Here is a 19,718-nt window from a genome sequence, read left to right on the forward strand (position 1 = left end):
CAACAGAATGAAGCAATTTTCAAACAGTAGTATTAGTAGTAGTAGTAGAAGTCTTTTTCATGTTTTGTTTTTTGATCTCTGAATACTAGCAAAGTCCAATGGTTTTCTGACCTGCTGTAAAAAACAAAAAAACCTGTGACACAGATTCCTTTTAAACAATGAAGCCAAAAATGTACTGTGTCACTAGAGTTGTCACGTATCCATTTTTTCCCAGACTATCCGGAAATCAAACTGATTGTCCAGTAGTCTGGAAAACACTGTACAAACTCCAGTATTCTGTTTAGAAAAAGGAAACAGACTACTGGAGTTAGTTAAATTGGCAGATTTACTATGCTTTTTTTACAGAAATGCATAGTATAGCGACAGAAAAAAGGGGTGTTCCCCATAAGTTGATGTCATGATGATGTCACAAAATGGGTGGACAGTGGGCAGGAGAGGGGTGGAAATGGGTGGGGTTACAGAGGATGGGTGGGGTGTGGCTTTGATCCAGTTTTAGCCACAACAAAAGGTGGCAATCCTAACTGACACAGAGGGGGCTGTACAGTATGGAAACCTGTGATAGTTTTACATACTAATTCTAACACTGCTTTACTACAGATGGGAATGCATCAAGAGACTATTAAGAATTAGTGTGAATTCACTAAACGGTACTCTTTTGAATATACTGCTCACAATTACGCTACGCAGAATAAAGGAATTAAACAGCTGCACAATTAACATAAGCTTTCTGACAAGTTCATAAAAAATAAACACTTAGACTCTTGCCTAACTACCCCCACCACAAACGCACACAAAAATGGAATAGCCTTATTGTTTCCCAGTGGTCAGGAACTGAAAGCCTTGACACGAACTGCGTATTTTTAATTGTGTTTACCATAGGGAATGAAAACAGGGCTGCAAAAAGCAAATTAAAACCAGGAGTAGGTTTGATGATGATGTGTAAGTGGGTGGAGACAACTGGGAGGTATCGGGTCAAATTTCTTTAGGTCAGAATTTTAAACTCTGGGATTGCCCCTTTAAGTGTTAAAAAAAAATCCTCTCAGGAGGCATTCAACACCTGCTCACTGAGAAGGTGCAGATATCAAGCTCAAAGCAATAATCAAGTGCCCTTCCTCTTGAGGTGGCATGAAAGTATTTAAGTTATTTGCACTCTGACTGCCAATTGCCTTCCAAAGGCTAGCCAATCAGTAGTCACACTGTAGCTGTGGAAATGAGCTAGAGCTTTGTGAAGCTGTCTGGATGTTGCACCCTGGTTGCTGCATCCTAGACAGAATACAAATGCAGCAGTAAGAATGATGAACACCTACAGAATCCCCTGTAGTGTAACTCTGCCACTCCACAAAGGCGGCGCCTACACTGACCCTGGAAATTACCGGCCCATTAGCTTGACAAGCCTTATCTGCAAAGCCATGGAGAGGATCATAATGGATCTCATAAATAAAGACATAGGGAATTTGCAGACTTTGGATCCAACCCAGTTTGGCTTTGTCAAAGGCAGATCATGCCTTTTAAACTTGGTTGACTTTTTCGAAACAGTCACCAAGGCCATTGATGAGGGAAAGGCAGTCCATACAGCCTACCTAGACCTGGCGAAGGCTTTCGATACACTACCCCACTCGGGTAATATTGAAAAACTCATCAACTTAAATGTAAACCCATACATTACAAGATGGGTTGCAAACTGGCTGAGCGACAGAACCCACAGGGTCAGAGTTGCTGGCGCCATGTCAGACTCAAAGCCTGTCACAAGTGGTGTCCCACAGGGCTCAGTCCTGGGCCCACTCTTGTTTGGCATCTACTTTTCTGAAGTACAAGCAAACACAGGAGGGTTATGGCTGACAAAGTTTGCAGATGACTGCAAACTGGGCGCCGTAGTTGAAAACACATCCGACACAGATATCCTTCAGAAGGGTCTCACAGAAATGGATAACTAGTGCCAGAGCCATGGCCTTAAGTTAAATGCCAAGAAATGCATAGTCATACCCTTCGGGAAAATAAGGTTACCCCTAGCTACCATATAGGTGGCAATCCCCTGAACACAGAAGAAGTTATTAGGGACCTGGGAACCCAGGTTGACAGTAGCCTTTCATTCGACACTCATATTGCTAAAGTAGTTAGGAAGACCTTCTACATTGCCCACCTTATCATGAAGGGATTCACATCCAGATCAAGGGAAGTCATAGTCTCCCTATACTCATCACTCATCAGACCAATGATCGAGTACAATGCCCCGTTCGGAATGTATCTGACCCGACACTTGCAGCAGCTGGAGAGGCCACAAAAGTTCCTCACCAAAAGGATAAAGGGTCACAAAAATCTGTCTTATGCTGCCCGACTGAAAGAACTCCAGTTATATTCAGTTGCATACCGCTTGCTCAGAGGTGACCTATGCCTGACATACAAGGCCATGTCAAACCCAGATTTGATGAACATGCTTCATCTCAAAAAATCTAGATCCCTCAGAGCCACAAGGGCGGGAGACTTAAACCTCAACACGGTTATTAATAGGACGTGCTGGAGGGATAGATTCATCACCCAAAGACTCCCTATGCTGTGGAACAAAATCCCGGTTTATGTGAGGCAGAGCACCTCGCTGGCCTTGTTCAAGAGGAATCTTGACCAATGGATGGGAGATCGCAGATACACCCCGGGGGTTACCTCAGTGTCACTGCTCGACAGAGGCACAGCTAAATAATGGGCATAGTTTCTCCAAACTAAAGGGGTGGCCTAAGCTAGAAAACTATGGGCTAGGCTTATAAATGCCCTCGGGCAGATAGCCTAGTATGAACCTATGAACCTATGAACCTAACCCACCTCGGTGTTGGGCTTCCCATACCGTTTGGTAACTTTGGTAACTCTATGGACAGTAGCCCATGTAACAGCTTCCAAAATACCTTGTGTAGTCACATTTCTAAAATAAGCTACTGAAGTAGCTGCTGATCTAATGGAATGTGCTCTTACAATGCTTTTCAGAAATTAAAAGCAATACAGTGGGCTATCCACCTGACTAGAGTTTGTTTCATTACTGTCAGGCCTGTCTGAGGAAAACAAAAAGTTGATTTTTTAAGAAGGAAGACATTTTGCTCTCCTAGATGTGAATCAAACACAATTTAACTGACCTGTACTCACTGTTGCTTACAATGTATCACACTCAAGATGAAAAGTCTCAACTCAAGTATCCAAGTCTCCCAGATACCAAATCTGATCATTAAGAATACTCTTAACATAACTAAGTCAGATTATGTCAAGGTTGTGATAATGCTCTTGCAGGCAGATAACTATAGCTACAGCCATGAATAATGAAATATACATAGCAGTCTCAAGCCTTCTTTATTCCTTTAAAGATATATGTGATGAGCCTTCTTTATCCCAGGGCAGAAGCTAAGGAGTCTCAGTACTCATCACTGTCTCCGGTAAGGGAGTGTCATTAAAAACAGGGATAGAAATACACAATTTCCCCTAAGAGTACACCGGGAAACATGTGACTGGACTATATGCTTCACTCCAGCTTCCCAAATGATTCTCCACACTAATCACTGCAGAACACCATGTCCCAATTCTATTCACTCTTAAATGTTGGATATTCACACATACACACACTCTTGGGAAATACTGACATTTACCTGCTGACTTCCTTTGCCCAAATTACAAGGTAACAACTACCATGAGTCAAATACCACAATACCCTTCAAAAAGGGTGTGCAATTACATTGGTTAAAATAGTTATTGAAACAAATGGTAGCATATAACCCAAGTAGTAAGGCTTTTCGGAGTAGCACTGGTGTTATCACAATAGGCATAAACACTCTCAAGTTATTAAAATATTTACTAAATAGTCAGCCACAATAAAAGATAGTAAAACATTTAATAAATAAAATGATTTAAAATATGTAAATAATGAATAACTGGTTACAATAAGCAAAAGAGTTTCCCCACACAGGAAATATAAAAACAATACTGTAGGACAGATCTCACACTGATTCTAGGAAACCTCTAAACTATCTAAGCTCTGCAGATAAACTCTTTCTATCTAATCTAAATACTTTATCAAGGCAACATTATACTTTTACTTCTGCACGGCAAGATGAGAAATTATGCCCACCCTCCAGGCGGTCTGTCCTCAGTGACTGGAACAACTACTCTCCTGGAAAAAAAAACTGAATGAAAACTACTGCTGAACAGCTCTGGAAACGAATGAAAAACTGAACTTGACTCGGAACCTGCTTTTATACCAGATTTTTTTTTAAAGTAACAGGAGGCTGCTATGAGAATTCTACTCATATCAGACTTTGAAAAGTAAACATACAGCTGCAGTGAAGATTCTCCCAGCCCTGGCACACAATGACATCACATCAAGGTCAGCTGACTCTTGCATAACACACATTCAGAATTCTCTTTACAAAGAACGTGTACATTTGGTCAGCCAGAAGAACACTGTTTGACATGCAAACATCTTGTAAAAATCACAGTGATAATCAAAAGACAAACTTATTTACAACATTATAGCTAGTCATGCTAGCATATGTAACACAAGGTAATTTACAATTATTTGCAAAAGTTCAGCCAGTCATGCTAGCACAGATAATAGGTGTTTAGGTACCAAGCACCATTACATGAACAGATTATAAAACAAACAGAAAGGAAGTGTACAACCTGAATAAAATTAATAATACACATCAAGTAAGTGATAAAAATGGTGCTTATCAAATCTAAAACATAAGACATTGTCAGGATCACAGACTAATTTTGCCTAAAGATGTAGGTTAAAAAAAAAGAAAAATATGTAATTATCAGTCATATGCTAATTGAAACAGGTGCATTTTAAGGGACATCCTAAAATCTGAGGTGATCAGTGCTTCACATAACCACCATGGGAGAAAGTTCCAAGGACTGGAGGTCAAATGTCTAAAAAACAAGGTTCCAGAATTCTCCTGGTGAGTCCTTGAAACCTCCAAAATTCTCATTGTGTAGAATCAAAGTGGCTTACAGTGATAATATGGAAACAAATGTTCTTTGAGACAAGAGAAGACCTAGGCCATGCAGGATTTGAGTAAACAAGATGTTAAAGATAATGTGATCAGACAGGCAGCCAGTGGAGATTCTACAGAACAGGAGTTATACAATGGTAATGTGGTGTACCCATTAATAGTCATCCTGTAGAATTCTGAATATTGGTTTACTTATTCTAGATTGTAGTGTATAAGAGTTCCACAAACAACTTGAAATAAGAGTAAGAAATCCCCAATACAGTTAGAGAAAATAAGGTTAAATTAATGTTCACTCAAATCAATATGCTGAGAACTGTAACATTTTAAGTACTTCCATCTTGAAAATAAATGGTAACCGCTTTTCTTTCATGACAATCAACTCCCAGGTAACGGTTATAACAGGTGTGGTATAAGATATGAATGTTGTGTTGAATGGCCCAATGCCAGGTAAAAAAAAAGTCTGTGCAGATTTGGAAAAGATATGATGTACTCTGCTGCATGCACATTCAATGACTGACCAGTCATCTGTCAACCCAGGTCTCCCCTTTCCCCTTCCATCTCCTATTCAGTTTGTATCCACCGATTCTCAGACTTTGCCTGGGGAGCTGTTTCCAAGGGAATGAAAGTTTAGGTCTGTGGAACCAGAAAGACAGACTAAAATACATAAATGTCAAAGAAATTATGTTCTTCATAACTGCTTTCAAACTTCCAAGACATCTTTGCGTTCCAGGCCCTCTTCTAGTAAACACCACCAGCACAGTGATTTGGTACATAAACGGGAAGGCACCAGATCTTACCCCCTTTGCAGATTACCTATGGTAGCCTGGGAACTAGGAACTCAGCACAATCTGTACAGGCTTCTTGACATTTGTCAGAGTAGAATACTGTTGCAAATAATCTGAAAATGAACATGACAAGACTTTCACAAATGGAAGCTGAACCAGCAGGTTTTCCAGGAATTAATTCAACTGCAGGGAACTTCTCAAAACCGGTTTGTTTCCATTCACAAAAAGTTAAAAGAAATTCTGCTCCAGGACTCCTTGTACAAAGGCCTGGAAAACTGATGACTTTTCATTCCTTCAAAACTGATGACTTTTCATTCCTTCAGATGGGAATATTTCTGTATGCCTTTCATTCCTTCGGATGGGAATATTTCTGTATGCCTTTCCTAGATAATCTTCTAAAAATTTAGTGGGACTCCCCCAGGATAATTATGGAGACTCACTTTTGGCACAGGCAACAATGGGTCTACCTTCTTTTTAAATGCCCACGGGCAATTACGACAAGCTTCCTCACATAGGAAAGGTGCAGTTTGATACACCCTAGCCTTCAATTTCTTCAACTCACTGCCTGAACTTTAGAATATTTATACATTTTAGGCACCTGCTTTCCAAGGAGGTACAGCAAAGTATTACAGAAAGCTAACAAACCTGCTACTAAGTAATATTTGTCTAAGTGGAAAAGACTTTCTACCTGGTGCCAAAGTTAGAACCAGGACCCTTTTCAGCCCCAGTTGCCACGGCATGTGAACTGTTTTTACTGCCGTTTTAGCTACTTTTCTGTATATATATATAAAAAAAAAATACTGTAAGCCTGTTTCCCATCTTTCCTGTAACTAGTGCAGTCCAAATACAGATTTGCTGTAACCAGGACTGCATGCAAGCTTCTGAGCCCACCAAGCCTTTCTGTGTTGGAGGGAAGCCTTCTAGCTTATCAGTGGGAGTGGTAAGCACTAGGTAACCTGTCTACCACATAAAGAGTGGTTCTGGCCCTGAAATTGTAGTGACTGGCCGTTTGGGCAATCTTTTCCATCTCTCTCAACTTTCTGATTTGAAAGCCTGCATTTGCACATGTTTCTGTCCTGTAACTCGTCTAGTGCAGATACAGATTCTTAGTTTTAGCACTTAAATTTGCTTATTCGTGCTCAGCACTTGTTCAGAACTTGTAAGCACTAAATAAGATACTAATTACTATGGCACTTAACCATCCTCATTACCTAGAGGAAAACAGTTTTTGTACTTACTTTTCTCACTTACATAGAGAAAAACAGCTCTTGCACTCACTTTCCTCACTTATCTAGAGGAAAAAACTTTTTTTATTCAGGCATGTCCAAGGGTCAGCTCCCAGTGTTCTCTCCTATTTGATGAATCTGGGCATCTTGAGGCAATGTAGAAATTGCCTCATGTACACAGACAACCCTCTCCTCCTACTACCCAACACTACAACCTGTGAGAGATGCACTTATCTAGCCAAACTGGAGGTAAAGCTCTCTCCAACCAAGACTGAACTTGACAGTCAAGAGGAGAAGGTAAACATTTGCACCACACCACACTCACATAGTCTAACTAAATCTACACCACCAAAATCCACACATAGTAACACAAAAACATTCGCGGAGGCTCTCAATAATAATCTGTCCAAGCAACAGAGACCACTAAGCAGAAACACAAGCAACCTCCATCCCCGAACACAACCCAAATGACACATAGCCCACAGACTCAGTGTGCCACTCAACCACAGCCAATAAGGCAAAACAACGTACCCAACACACTAGTCACAGGTGACTATATAGTCAGGCACACTGATGTCCCACTCATCAGGCTAAACAAGGAGAAGGTTACTGTCAGCTGCCTGTCGGGTGCCAGGATCTGCCACATAATCCACGCACTCAGGTCACTCCACAACAAGTACAAATATGACTCTGTCATTGTCCGTGTTGGTGTGAATTACCTGAGACGTACCTCCCTGGACTACATGAAGAGAGACATGAAGAGCTCTCCGATCTTGCAGGCCAGGCAGGTATAACCCTAGCGCTAAGTAGCATTCTGCCATCGCCCAGAATGATACCGCAGTACAAGGACAAAATGATTGACTTCAACAATTGGCTAAGCTTCTGGTATCATTCTAAGGGGATCCAGTATCTGTCTGCTTGGGATGACATGGTCAACAGAGATGGCCTGCACCTGTCGCCCCAGGGATTCCAGATACTGGCTAAGGCTCTTGCCGCCCCTATTTGCCACCCCTATAGTGCCTTTTTTAGGCAAGGTTCAAATGACAAATTCACCACCGTAACAGGAACAGGCAAGCAAAAACTAAGGGTAATGCTACTCAATGCTAAAAGTCTAAATCTCAAAATGCACTCACATGAGGCACTCCTTAAAATGGAGAACATCAATATCTGTGCAGTGACTGATACCTGGTTCAAGGCTCCAGAGAGCACCCCTGCACTACCAGGCTATAACTTATACCACACTTTTCGGCAATGTAACCTGGACCGAAACACCAAAGGTGGAGGTGTGTCCATATTCATTAAGAATATCCACACCTTCAGGCTAGATGTTAAGCATAATGCATCCGAGGTTATCCAAATGCAACTAACTCTGGGCAAAACTGCAATCCAAATTGTAGCTTGCTACAGATCCCCGACCATGCCCCAGGCTTCCCACTCCTCTTTTCTTGATGTACTGGAAAATATTAGGGTTCAACCAAACACCCTAATAATGGGCGACTTCAACTACCCCACCATTAACTGGGAAAACTACTTGTCTACCAACTCCTTAGCACAACCCTTTCTGGAAGTCATAAACTCCAATGCCCTGGATCAACTTATCCACACCCCCAACAGGGGCAACAATATCCTAGACCTAGTCATTACCAACATGAGTGAACGGTGTTCCACACCTGAAGTCAAGTCCTCGCTGGTCCGATCCGACCATAAGCTAATCACCCTTGATATGCACATCCCGCCCCCACCCCCATTAAGGAAACCATGGTAAAAAATTTCTCCAAAGCCAACTTCATGCTTCTTAAGACAGAAGCGGTGAACTTCACGACACCCATGCAGATGGACAATACAGTTACAACTGCTGAATCCTACACAAATGCACTCTAGAAGCACTTACATGAGTGCATGGATCGTGCTATCCCAAACAGAACCAAGATGCTATCCTCCAAAAAAAGGAACCCAATCTGGTGGTCCCCTGCCATAAACAAACTGTACAACAGAAGGAAGAAACAACTGCAAAAGAGAGTAAAATCCCATGAGTGGAGGAGCTCCCTGGTCAGCCTCAGTAAGAGGCTGAGATCCCTTATAAAAGATCCTCCAAAGCTAGCTATGAAAACAAAATAGCCACTAATTCTAAGGACAACCACAAAGCATTCTATAGCTATGTCAAGAATCTTGATGGCAACACTCAGATCTGCTCTGAGTTACAGCACAACGGCATGAAAATTACAGAACCAACTGATATTGCCAACATCATGGCAGATAGGTTCAGTGCTAACTTTACCCCTCCCTCACCCCCTAAAGGGCCCATATCTATACAGGAAGAATGCAGAGTCCCTGTAATCACAACTACACAGGTAAAAGTTGCACTCCCTAAAGCCAAAAACACTGCATCCATGGGACCGGACAACATCCCAGGCTGCATTTTACACGGACTTCAGAACGAACTGGCTCTCCACCTAAGCACTATGTTCAATAATAGCCTCGCATCAGGCTTTGTGCCTACTGAATGGCGCACAGCAACAGTTATCCCACTCCACAAAGGGGGAGCCACCACTGATCCAGAGAACTATCGCCCTATTAGCCTGACGAGCCTGGTCTGCAAGGCCATGGAACGTATCATCATGGAACTCATAAACAAAGACATTGGTAACCTCCAAACTCTGGATCCCATCCAGTTCGGGTTTGTGAAAGGCAGATCATGCTTCCTGAACCTGATCGACTTCTTTGAGGCAGTCACCAAAGCCGTAGATGAGGGTAAGGTGGTTCACACAGCCTATCTTGACCTCACCAAGGCTTTCGACACCATCCCCCATTTTGGAAATACAGCTAAACTCACTAAACTAGATATAAATCCCTACGTCACAAGATGGGTTGCCAATTGGCTAACTGACAGAACCCACACTGTAAAAGTTTCAGACTCCAAATCTGACCTCAAACCAGTGACAGGTGCAGTACCACAGGGTTCAGTCCTGGGACCTCTCCTGTTTGGTATCTATTTCTCTGAAGTACAGGCTAACACAGAAGGCCTCTGGCTAAAGAAGTTCACAGATGACTGCAAACTAGGAGCCATAGTCAAGTCCCCAAATGATGTGGACACCCTACACAGGGCCTCGCTGAGACAGATGCCTGGTGTCAGAGCCATGGCCTAAAGCTCAATGTCAAAAAGTGCAGTGTCATCCCCTTTGGTAAAAACTCTGTACCCATGAACTACCACATAGGCAGCAAACTACTTAACACCAAATGTGTGATAAGAGACATTGGGACCCAGTTGGACAGTCTCTCCTTTGATAGTCACATCGCCACAGCAGTCAGGAAGTCCTTCTGCATGGCACACCTCATCATAAAAGGGTTCTCATCCAGGAAAAAAAGAAGTCATTGTTCCCCTCTACTCGACACTCATTAGACCCATTATAGAGTACAATGCCCCTTTTGGAATGTACCTCACAAGACATCTGCAGCAGCTGGAAAGGCCACAGAAGTACCTCACAAAGAGGATTACTGGCCTCAAACAAATGCCCTACACTGACAGTCTCAAAAAACTCCAGCTTTACTCCGTAGCATATCATCTACTCCGAGGTGATCTCTGCCTAACATATAAAGCTATGTCAAACCCAGAGCTGTTGGACATGCTACATCTAAAGAAATCCCAATTCCTCCGAGCTACATGCTCTATGGACCTAAACCTTGTCACCACAATAAACAGGACATGCTGGAGGGATAGATTCCTGTCCCAGAGGCTTCCCATACTCTGGAACAGGCTACCCATCTATGTAAAGCAAAATTCTTCATTAGCACTCTTCAAGAAAAATCTTGATGAGTGGATGGGAAATAGGAAATACACCCCGGGGATCACTTCTGTGTCTCTGCTCAACAGTGACACAGGAAAATAACTTTCTTGGGTGGCGTAAGCCAGGGAACCTTGTTGGTTAGGCTTACAAAGGCCCTTGGGCTGATAGTCTAGTACCTACCTATGAACCTATGATTCTACAGTATTTGTGAGAGTTATTAATCTCTGGTCTTTCTTACTCTTCTTTCAAGGTTCATATATTGGCCCTCTCTGAACATCTTCTCATGGACACCCCCCCCCCCCCGTTTTCTGCCTTGCCTCAACTGAAACCATTCTTGAAAGAGGTTTTTACATATCCATGGACCTAGACGACAGGTGGTTCCTTCTTAGGAGCTTAACACTTTTTTTATAATTAACCCACTCATGAGGCTGACTTGAAATTCTTATCTTGGAAAACAGTTTTGCTCATTGCTTTGACGTCTGCAAAAGAGAAACAGAGTTACAAGATCTTAAGGTGATTCAACCTTATCTTTCACAAGTATAGGGTAGGTCTGACAACAAATCCTTTATGCAAGCCTAAAATAGTTCCAGAGTTTACCATGAACTTAGCAATACATCTCCTGGTTTCCTATCCAGAAAAAAATAAAGGAGAACATTTTTTACCGACTCTGGATTTCCACCGACAGCCCAGATTCTACACTGGCAAGACAAAAATCTTCAGGAATTCTGATCAACTGCTTTCATATAAATGTGAGAACAAGGGACAATGAGCGGCAAAACAGTTGCTAAATGGTTGTCCAATGCTATTGCTTTTTGTTACTCTCACCATAACAAGGCACTGCCAGACTAGGTCAACACCCACTTTACTAGGGCTGTGGCTACGTCTGAGGCTTTCTGGAAAGAAGTTGACTCCAGAAATATACTACAGTCAGCAACATGATCCTCTGTGCATACATTCACCAAGCATTACAAATTATAATCTTTTGCTAGATCCAAAAGCAGGCATTGCCAGGACTATTTTCCAGGAGCTTCTGGACTCATTCTTCCTCCTCCTTTTCTTTTTAACTTTGGTATTCTACCCTTTTAGATTAGGCTACTGCAACACTGACCTAAGGATGAACACAGTATAGTTGCGCAAGTAATCTTGCCATAACAGAAGGTGCTTGAACAGATCACTGTTGTTGTGGGAGACCGTTTACTCTATCATCCTTATTTTATTATATTTTGTTTTACACCAGAGAGTGGACTCCTTTTCCTTCTTTCTCCTAGCACATACTTAGTGTGTAGGGCTTTAGCCTCTCTTACTCTGAGGCAGAATAACTCTGAAGGTTTTGCACCTTAACCACCGACTTTATATTACTCTCCACAATCTTTGGAAGCCGGTTAGTCGTCATATTCTGAGCAGGATGCAACTTATACAACTCATTACTGCAACAGTGATCTAATAAAAAATATCAGTTGCTCCTTGGACTGAGCTATTTATATGCAATGGTTTAAGTAATAGGAAATGGTAGAATTTTGTTTACTGAGATGTACAAAGACTACAGCCAAAAAAGTGACAATGAGTTATCTATCATCAGCTTTATTGGGATGTTCAGGTATGCATTCATCGTATGCAATGTTGTCATGAAGATCCTTTTTGCTATGAGTGGAAGAACTGCTTTTAATGCAACCACTGGAAAGGATGAAGGTTTAAGTCTGACGAGTCTACGATTTGTCTTAAGAGTGAAGTCCTCTTATGGAACCAGGAAAAGTCTAGCACAGAAACCTTGCCCTCTTACAGTGAGCATGACCCTCTGTGCTGTGTAATTATCCAAAAAATTCATTAGTAAAAAGTTTTGTGTGACCCGATGTCGAGGGCTGTGTGTAATGGAAAATGAATGCAGAAATTTTTATGTAGCCCTGAGCTATTTATAAGAAGTATATGTCCAAAGTTGCTGCTTCCCATGAAGACAGCAGAGATTAGAAGCTACACCCCCCCTCTGGTGCACAGGGTTGGGTTCTTGGAATAAAACATGACACAGTCAACTGGGCAATCTTTCTTTATACCCTCCTTTCATCCTTGAGCCTATGACGGACAGTGCTTTTGTTTGTCGCACCTTCATCCCAGAGTCTGCTGGACAAACATTTGTTTACAATAAAGGATATTTTGTAAGTAGGATAATTCATAGGTTCATGGGTGTTTACTAGGCTAACGACCACAAGGACCTTTTCAATCCTAGCCATGCATCCAAAATCTCTGACCAATTCTGATACCCTTGATAAGCGTAAGCAGGGGTTGGGAGATTAATCATTTACGGGTTACGTGTGTCCATTAGAGACATAGGTGCCAAACCATGGATGAATTTCCAGTTTCCCATCCAATTGTCCAGGTTGCACTTGAATTGAGCTAGGGAGGAACTCTGCTTCACAAGGATGGAGAGCCTTTTCCACAGACACTGTAGTCTCTCGAATATTACCTATCTCTTCAGCAGGATCTATTCATATCACACGCAAGGTTTAAGTCTTTAGAACAGGTAATACTGGTGTTGTTCATTTTGTGGATATGCAGGAGGTCCAGAGTGGAGTCTGACAACGCCCTGTATGCCAGGCATAGATCTGCCCTCAAAAGCCTGTAGGAGACAGAATACAGGGACAGGGCCTTCTGCAGAGGACATTTTACTTACGCTCCTGTATTCTTTTAGTGAGAAACCTCTGTGGATGTTCCAACTGTTGGATATGCCTGCTTAGGTACATACCAAAGGGGCATCAATGACAGGTCTGATGAATGCCGAATACAGTGGAACAATTACTTCCTTGGACTTGGATGCCATACCTTTGTTTATAAGTTGTGCAATATAGAATGAGTTCCTTACCACTGTAGACACATGATGGTCAAAGGCTAGATTACTATCTGTATGTGTTCCTACGTCTTTGACTACTGGGTCAACTCTAATGATGGTTACCAGTTGATGGATGACTTCCCAAATGACACTATTATGCATTTCTTGGAATTTAGTTTTAGTCCATGGCTCTGACATCAGTTGTTTGTCTGTGCCAGCCCCTCCTGGACAACATTTGTGTCAGTTTGCAATTTAATGACAGCGCCTAGTCAGCCAGAGACCAGTGTTATTGGCCCTGACTTCTGAGAAGTAAATGTCAAAAAGGAGCAGTCCAAGGACTGATCCCTGAGGGACTCCACATGTGACTGGCCTCTTTGAAGAGGTGGACTCCCCAATTCTAACTTCCTGGGTCCTGTGTGCCAGGTGGCTATCCACTGGGTGACATACAGGTTTGTACCTAACCTCCTGAGTTTGTCAACAATGCCCGAGTGGGGTATTGTGTCAAATGCTTTGGCCAGGTCAAGGTAGGCAGTGTGAATAATTTTGCCCTCATCCATTGCTTTGGTAACCTACTCGATGTCCACCAGGTTGAGTAGGCATGATCTGCCCTTGTCGAAACCAAACTGGGTTGTGTCCAATGCCTGGATGTTTACTATATCACTACTGATCATCTCCATGACCATTTACAATGAGCTCTGCACACAATTGTGTATTGCATTGAGGTGGGGAACATAGCTAAAGAATGCTTTGTGGTTGTCCTTGGCCTGGGAGGACAAACTTACCTCAAATTTGGCTTTGGTAGACTTTATTTATACTCAGAGTTGTTTAGTTTGATGAGGGAGCTTTTATCCTGCTGGGTGCTGCACCTCCTAATTTTTGTCATGATTTTCTTCGTCCTGTTATACAGCCTATTAATTTTGCGATTCCACCAGGGTGCCTTGTTTTTTCCATTAGTTCTGTACTTCTTCCTGGTGGGTACAGCTGCCTGTATGCAGCTATTAACATGCTAGTACGGGGTTTCTGTGAACAGTACTGCATAGGCAGCAGTGCTCTCAAAGTTTGTGGGAGCTTGAAATTTTGCCAGGTTCTCACTTAATAGCAGGAAGTTAGCCTTAGAATAGTTCCTGAATATTCCAGGTTTAGCTGGGGCTCCAGGTTTTATTTTTCTTCAAAGGAGGCCATTTTGTGGTCTGACTTTACCAGGGAAGGCATTACAGTAGGGGATGTGCACTACTTTCCCATATTAGTGAGGACCAGATCCAGTATGGTTGCACCCCTGGTTGGTGTATCGACTATCTGGTCCAGGGAGTTTGTGTTTACAAAATCCAGGAATCTCTGTGCATATACGTTTGGCATCATATAGGATTCCCAGTTAATACTGGGGTAAAAAGACACCCAAGAATATTTATTTATTGACTGGGAAAGTCCACTGGATCAAAGACCCATTTTCAGTGGAGGCCCGGGGGAGGAAAGCCCCATAATACAGAAACAGATTGTACCGATACAATATAATTGATATTACTAAAATCAATAAACAAAGTTAATGTGTAGCACATTGATACATATCAATTTAAGGTTAAAATCATATTAATGGCGAAAAGTCAAACACAGTGCAAAGATAGCCTGTTTCAGTAAATGGTGAAAAGAGAGGTGCAATGCGATGACAGTCTCTTACATATATGATTACAAGGTTAATTAGTTAAATGGTGAAAAGTGTACAGGCCCTAGGGCTGATAGCCTAGTACCAACCTATGAGCCTATGAACCTGTAAGTCAAATACAATGCAAAGATATTAAGTCCGTTTGCCATATAATTCCAAGACAATGAAGCATAAATGTTGACACAAAGGTGAGGAGAAAAAAGGACTGTGGTTAAGACACGATGAACTGGAGGTATAGGTATAGAGTTAGTAGTATGGGTCGGAGAATTATAACAGCCTGTTGCATAACAGAAAGGAAAAAGTAGTGATGGAGTTTTGGACTACGGTTGAGATTAGGACTGGGGTTAACATTAAATGAAGGTAGTTTTCGGTGATTTACACAGGTGCAGATGTGATTGTTAAGATAATGAGACTTTAGTTTAACTTTGAAGGCTTTTAAGGAGTCTAGTTGAGTGATGAGGGGAGGTAGTTTTTTTCCAGAGATTGGTACTCTTATAGGAATATAAGCTCTGTCCGTCTCTCTTGTTGAGTCTGGACATACATAGGAGCTGCTTATGTGAGGAACATGGGTTACATGCTGGGATATACTTTTGTAGGATAGGTTGGAGTGATGGGCAGTTATAGGGTTTGTAAATGAGTTTATGGGCAAGAGTGAGTTGTGTATGGTGTAAGTAGTGAGAGAATTCGAGCCAATTTAATTCTGAGATGGCCTGGCAATGATGTGATCTGCTGGGCATTCCTGAGGCACATTTTGCAATTTTGTAGTAGCAAGATTCTAGTTTATATGGTACTGGGTTGGATGGTTTGTGGAATAAGTTCAAATGCAGGATATGGGTTTCCTGGGTTATACAGGGGGACCATTTTGCCTAAGGTAATTTGTAATATGGACATGGAGCAGCCCAAGTGCATTGTCCTGTTTGACCTGCCTTGAAGTATATTTATCTTTGATGTAAATAGGGACACCTCCACCTTTAGTCCCTACCTGTGAAGTAGCTGGCCTAAATGTGTGGAAGGCATTATAACCTAGCACTGCTGATGTGCTCTCCGTAGTTTTAAACCACGTTTCAGTGACTGGACAGATGTTCGCATTCTCTAGGGTAAAGAGAGCTTCTAGGGAGTGGAGTTTTTTTTTGTTTAGACTCCTAGCATTGAGCAGTAATACCTTTAGATTTTTTTGGTTTTGATTTGCTATGTTGGAAGTACTTTTAGTTTGGCATTGCCTAAAAAAGGCACTACAGGAGAAGACAATGTTTTAGCTAATATTCGAAAGCCTAGAGGGGAGAGGTGCAGACCATCCCTGGAAAAGTAGTATGGTCTGTTGACCCTCTCCTTCCATGCTGACAAATATTGGACCCCCTTAGAATGACACCAGAAGCTAAGCCAATTATTAAGTCAATCATCTTTTGTTCATATTGTGGAATCATCCTTAGAGAAGATAGAATGTTGTTCAATGCTAGGCTCATACCAGACTGAGACACATATTCCAAGAGTTCCATGATGCCTCTCTTCATATAGTCTAGGGAGGTACATTTGAGGTCATTTACTCCCACATGAACTATAAAGTACAGTTTTGTACCTACCATAAATGTAGATGTCCGAGTGCTAATACAGCTGCAGTCATAACAGATGGGTTATCCTGCCGTCAGGCGGGTCCTCGGTCGGCTGAATTCCAAAGTCTAGGTCCGGCATCGGTTGTCGTCACTTCCTCCCAGACGTCAGTGCGGCAGGGGTATAAAAGAGGCAGCCAACGTCATTTTCTTCAGTTTTTCTTGCCCCAGATGTCAGGTGCCCCCAGAAGGAAGGCAAAGATAATGTTATGCAAAAATGCAATGTTGATAAATCAAAAACAGTAGTTGCAAGCAAATACACCATAAAAGAATACCCCAATCAGGTTGTATGTGAAGGTGTTTGTCATAAGGCCTGTCCTAAGAGGGGATGGAGGGAGGGAAACCTGGACTGCAGCTGTATTAGCACTCGAACATCTACATTTATGGTAGGTACAAAACTGTACTATGTTCATCGTGCATACAGCTGCAGTCATAACAGATGGGTAGAATCCCAAAGCTAAAAAGGGGTGGCAGGCACTAAGTGGAACTAGGAGGAGCAACGATGCCCTGCAAGACTGCTGTGGAAAAGCCCGCTCTAGATTTAGAGTATAGTGGAAGGTGATAGTGTTTGGAGAAAGTGTGCACAGAACTCCAAGTGGCTGCTTCCAAAATGTCCTTGGTAGGAACCCCCCTGAGGAAAGCTGCAGAGGTAGCTGCGACCCTTGTGGAGTGGGATCTGATGCTTGAAGGCACAGTTTTTTCCATGAAATGAGTAACAAAAGCTTATGCAGTGGGCTATCCATTTTGAGATTGTCTGTTTGGAGATAGCCTTAACTTGAGCACCTGTAGCATAGGACACACAGAGTTGCTCGGATTTTCTGAATGGCTTTGTCCTGTCCAAATAATAACAAAGTTGTCTGTGAATGTCCAAGAAATGTAGTAGTCTTTCCCCTTTGTTTTGTGGTTTAGGGTAAAAGGTAGGTAAGTGGATAGTCTGATTCAAGGCTACACTGGATACTACCTTTGGCATAAAGGAAGGGTTGGTCCGTAAGGAAACTCTGTCCTGATGGAAAATGATGAAAGGCTGCACAGCCATGAGGGCTTGTAGTTCCGAAACCCTGCGTGCTGAGGTGATAGCCAGAAGGAAGGCTGTTTTCCATGACAAATATTGTAGTTCTGTTGAAGCAGCTGGCTCAAATGGAGGCAGGGTCAGTTTTTCCAAAATGAAGTTGAGGTCCCAAGGAGGTACTGGTGGTTTCCTTGGGGGTTTTATATTCTTAGCCCCTCTGAGGAACTGTCTTAAGAGAGGATGAGAGAATAAAGGAGGATCTGTGTTGTATTGTGCAGAAATGGCTGAAGCATGGATCTTGATGAAGGAGAAGGAAAGTCCACTGTTTAATATCTCAGCTAGGTACTGTAATATTTGAGGTAAATTTATCACCCAAGGATTCTGGCCCTTTTTCTGATTCCAGGCACAAAACCGTTTCCATTTGGCGGAGTAGGCTTTTCTAGTAGAAGGTCTTCTGGCCTCCAAGATGACATCCTGCACCTCCTTGGAGAGGAGGGTCTGTTGGGAAATCAAGGGATTCTCCATGCGGCTAGATTGAGGGTCCTTAGTTGGCTGTGAAGAGTTTTGAAGTTGTGCTGGGACAACAGAAAAGGCACTAGAGGCAGGATCCATGGTGGGGAATGCGTCAGGCTCTTCAGGAGTGGATACCAGTGTTGTCTTGGCCAGTCTGGAGCAATGAGAATCATGTCTGGCCTCTCTGCTCTGGCTTTTAATAGAACTTTGGGCAGCACAGGGAGAGGTGGAAAGGCATAGACTGTCAATGTTGTCCAATTGAAAGAAAGTGCGTCCACTTTCCAGGCCTGTGGATGATAGGTCCTTGAGCAAAATTTTTTCAGTTGGTAATTTCTGTGGGTAGCAGAGAGATCTATGTCTGGCTGTCCCCATGCCTGAGTTATCTTTGCGAAAACTTGAGGATGAAACTTCCATTCGTGTGGATCTGTCATATTTCTGCTTAGGCTGTGCTTGAAGTTGGATTTGCAATTCCAGAGCCGTGTTCCAAAGGGACATGGCTAGTCTGCACAGGGGGTATGAATGAGTTCCTCCCAGTTTGTTTATGTACCACATCACTGTGGTGTTGTCTGTCCTTATCAATAGCTGGCTTGGATGCAGTAGGTCTTTGAAGGCCATAATAGCATTTTGCACCGCTAGCATTTCCTTTTGATTGATGTGTAGGTGCTTCTCTTTTTGGGACCATTTTCCCTGAATGCATTGATCTGTCATGTGCGCCCCCCCCCCAGGCGTAGTCCGAGGCGTCTGTTGTGGTGATTTGATTTGCTTGAGGTATGCAGAAGGGGAGACCTATGTTTCTTTGGCATGCTTGAGCCCACCACATAAATTCCTTTTGAAGACATGGAATGAGTGGTATAATTGTTTCTAAACTGTGGCTGTGTTGAGACCATAAGTTTTTTAGGTACCATTGAAGTTTCCTCATATGCAGCTTTGCACATGGGATCAGAAGGATAGATGCCATGAACCCCAGAGCCTGCAGGTCTTTCCTTGCAGTCAGCCTGGTGAAGGTTGCCATTTTGCTGAAGTATTGAGATAGTTGCCCTTGCTTCTCTGGCGTGAGGTAAGCCATCTGGGTGTTTGTATTCAAGCTGGCACCCAGGAAAATTATTGTTTGAGAGGGTATTAGTTTTGATTTCTTTTTGTTGACTGTGTATCCCAGAAAGTTCAACAGTTTTATTACAAATGCCAGGTGTTTCAGAAGTATGTGCTTGCTGTCGGCTTGGATCAGGCAGTCGTCCAGATATGGGTATATTTGTATCCCTTGAAGTCTGCAGAAGGCAATTACTGATGCCAGGCATTTCGTAAACACTCTGGGCGCAGTAGATAA

At 42.5% G+C, this 19,718-nt stretch overlaps 1 protein-coding gene across 3 annotated transcripts in view; it reads right to left on the reverse strand.

Annotated features, from left to right (window-relative positions):
• The window catches only part of YEATS2 (YEATS domain containing 2), a 1,703,429-nt gene that overhangs the window by 1,585,718 nt on the left and 97,993 nt on the right, over positions 1-19,718 (reverse strand). The window lies entirely within an intron of this gene.

The sequence above is a fragment of the Protopterus annectens genome, chromosome 4.part1 (assembly GCF_019279795.1).
Source record: "Protopterus annectens isolate FY-2018-M chromosome 4.part1, PAN1.0, whole genome shotgun sequence".
In the NCBI taxonomy this organism is placed as follows: domain Eukaryota; kingdom Metazoa; phylum Chordata; order Ceratodontiformes; family Protopteridae; genus Protopterus; species Protopterus annectens.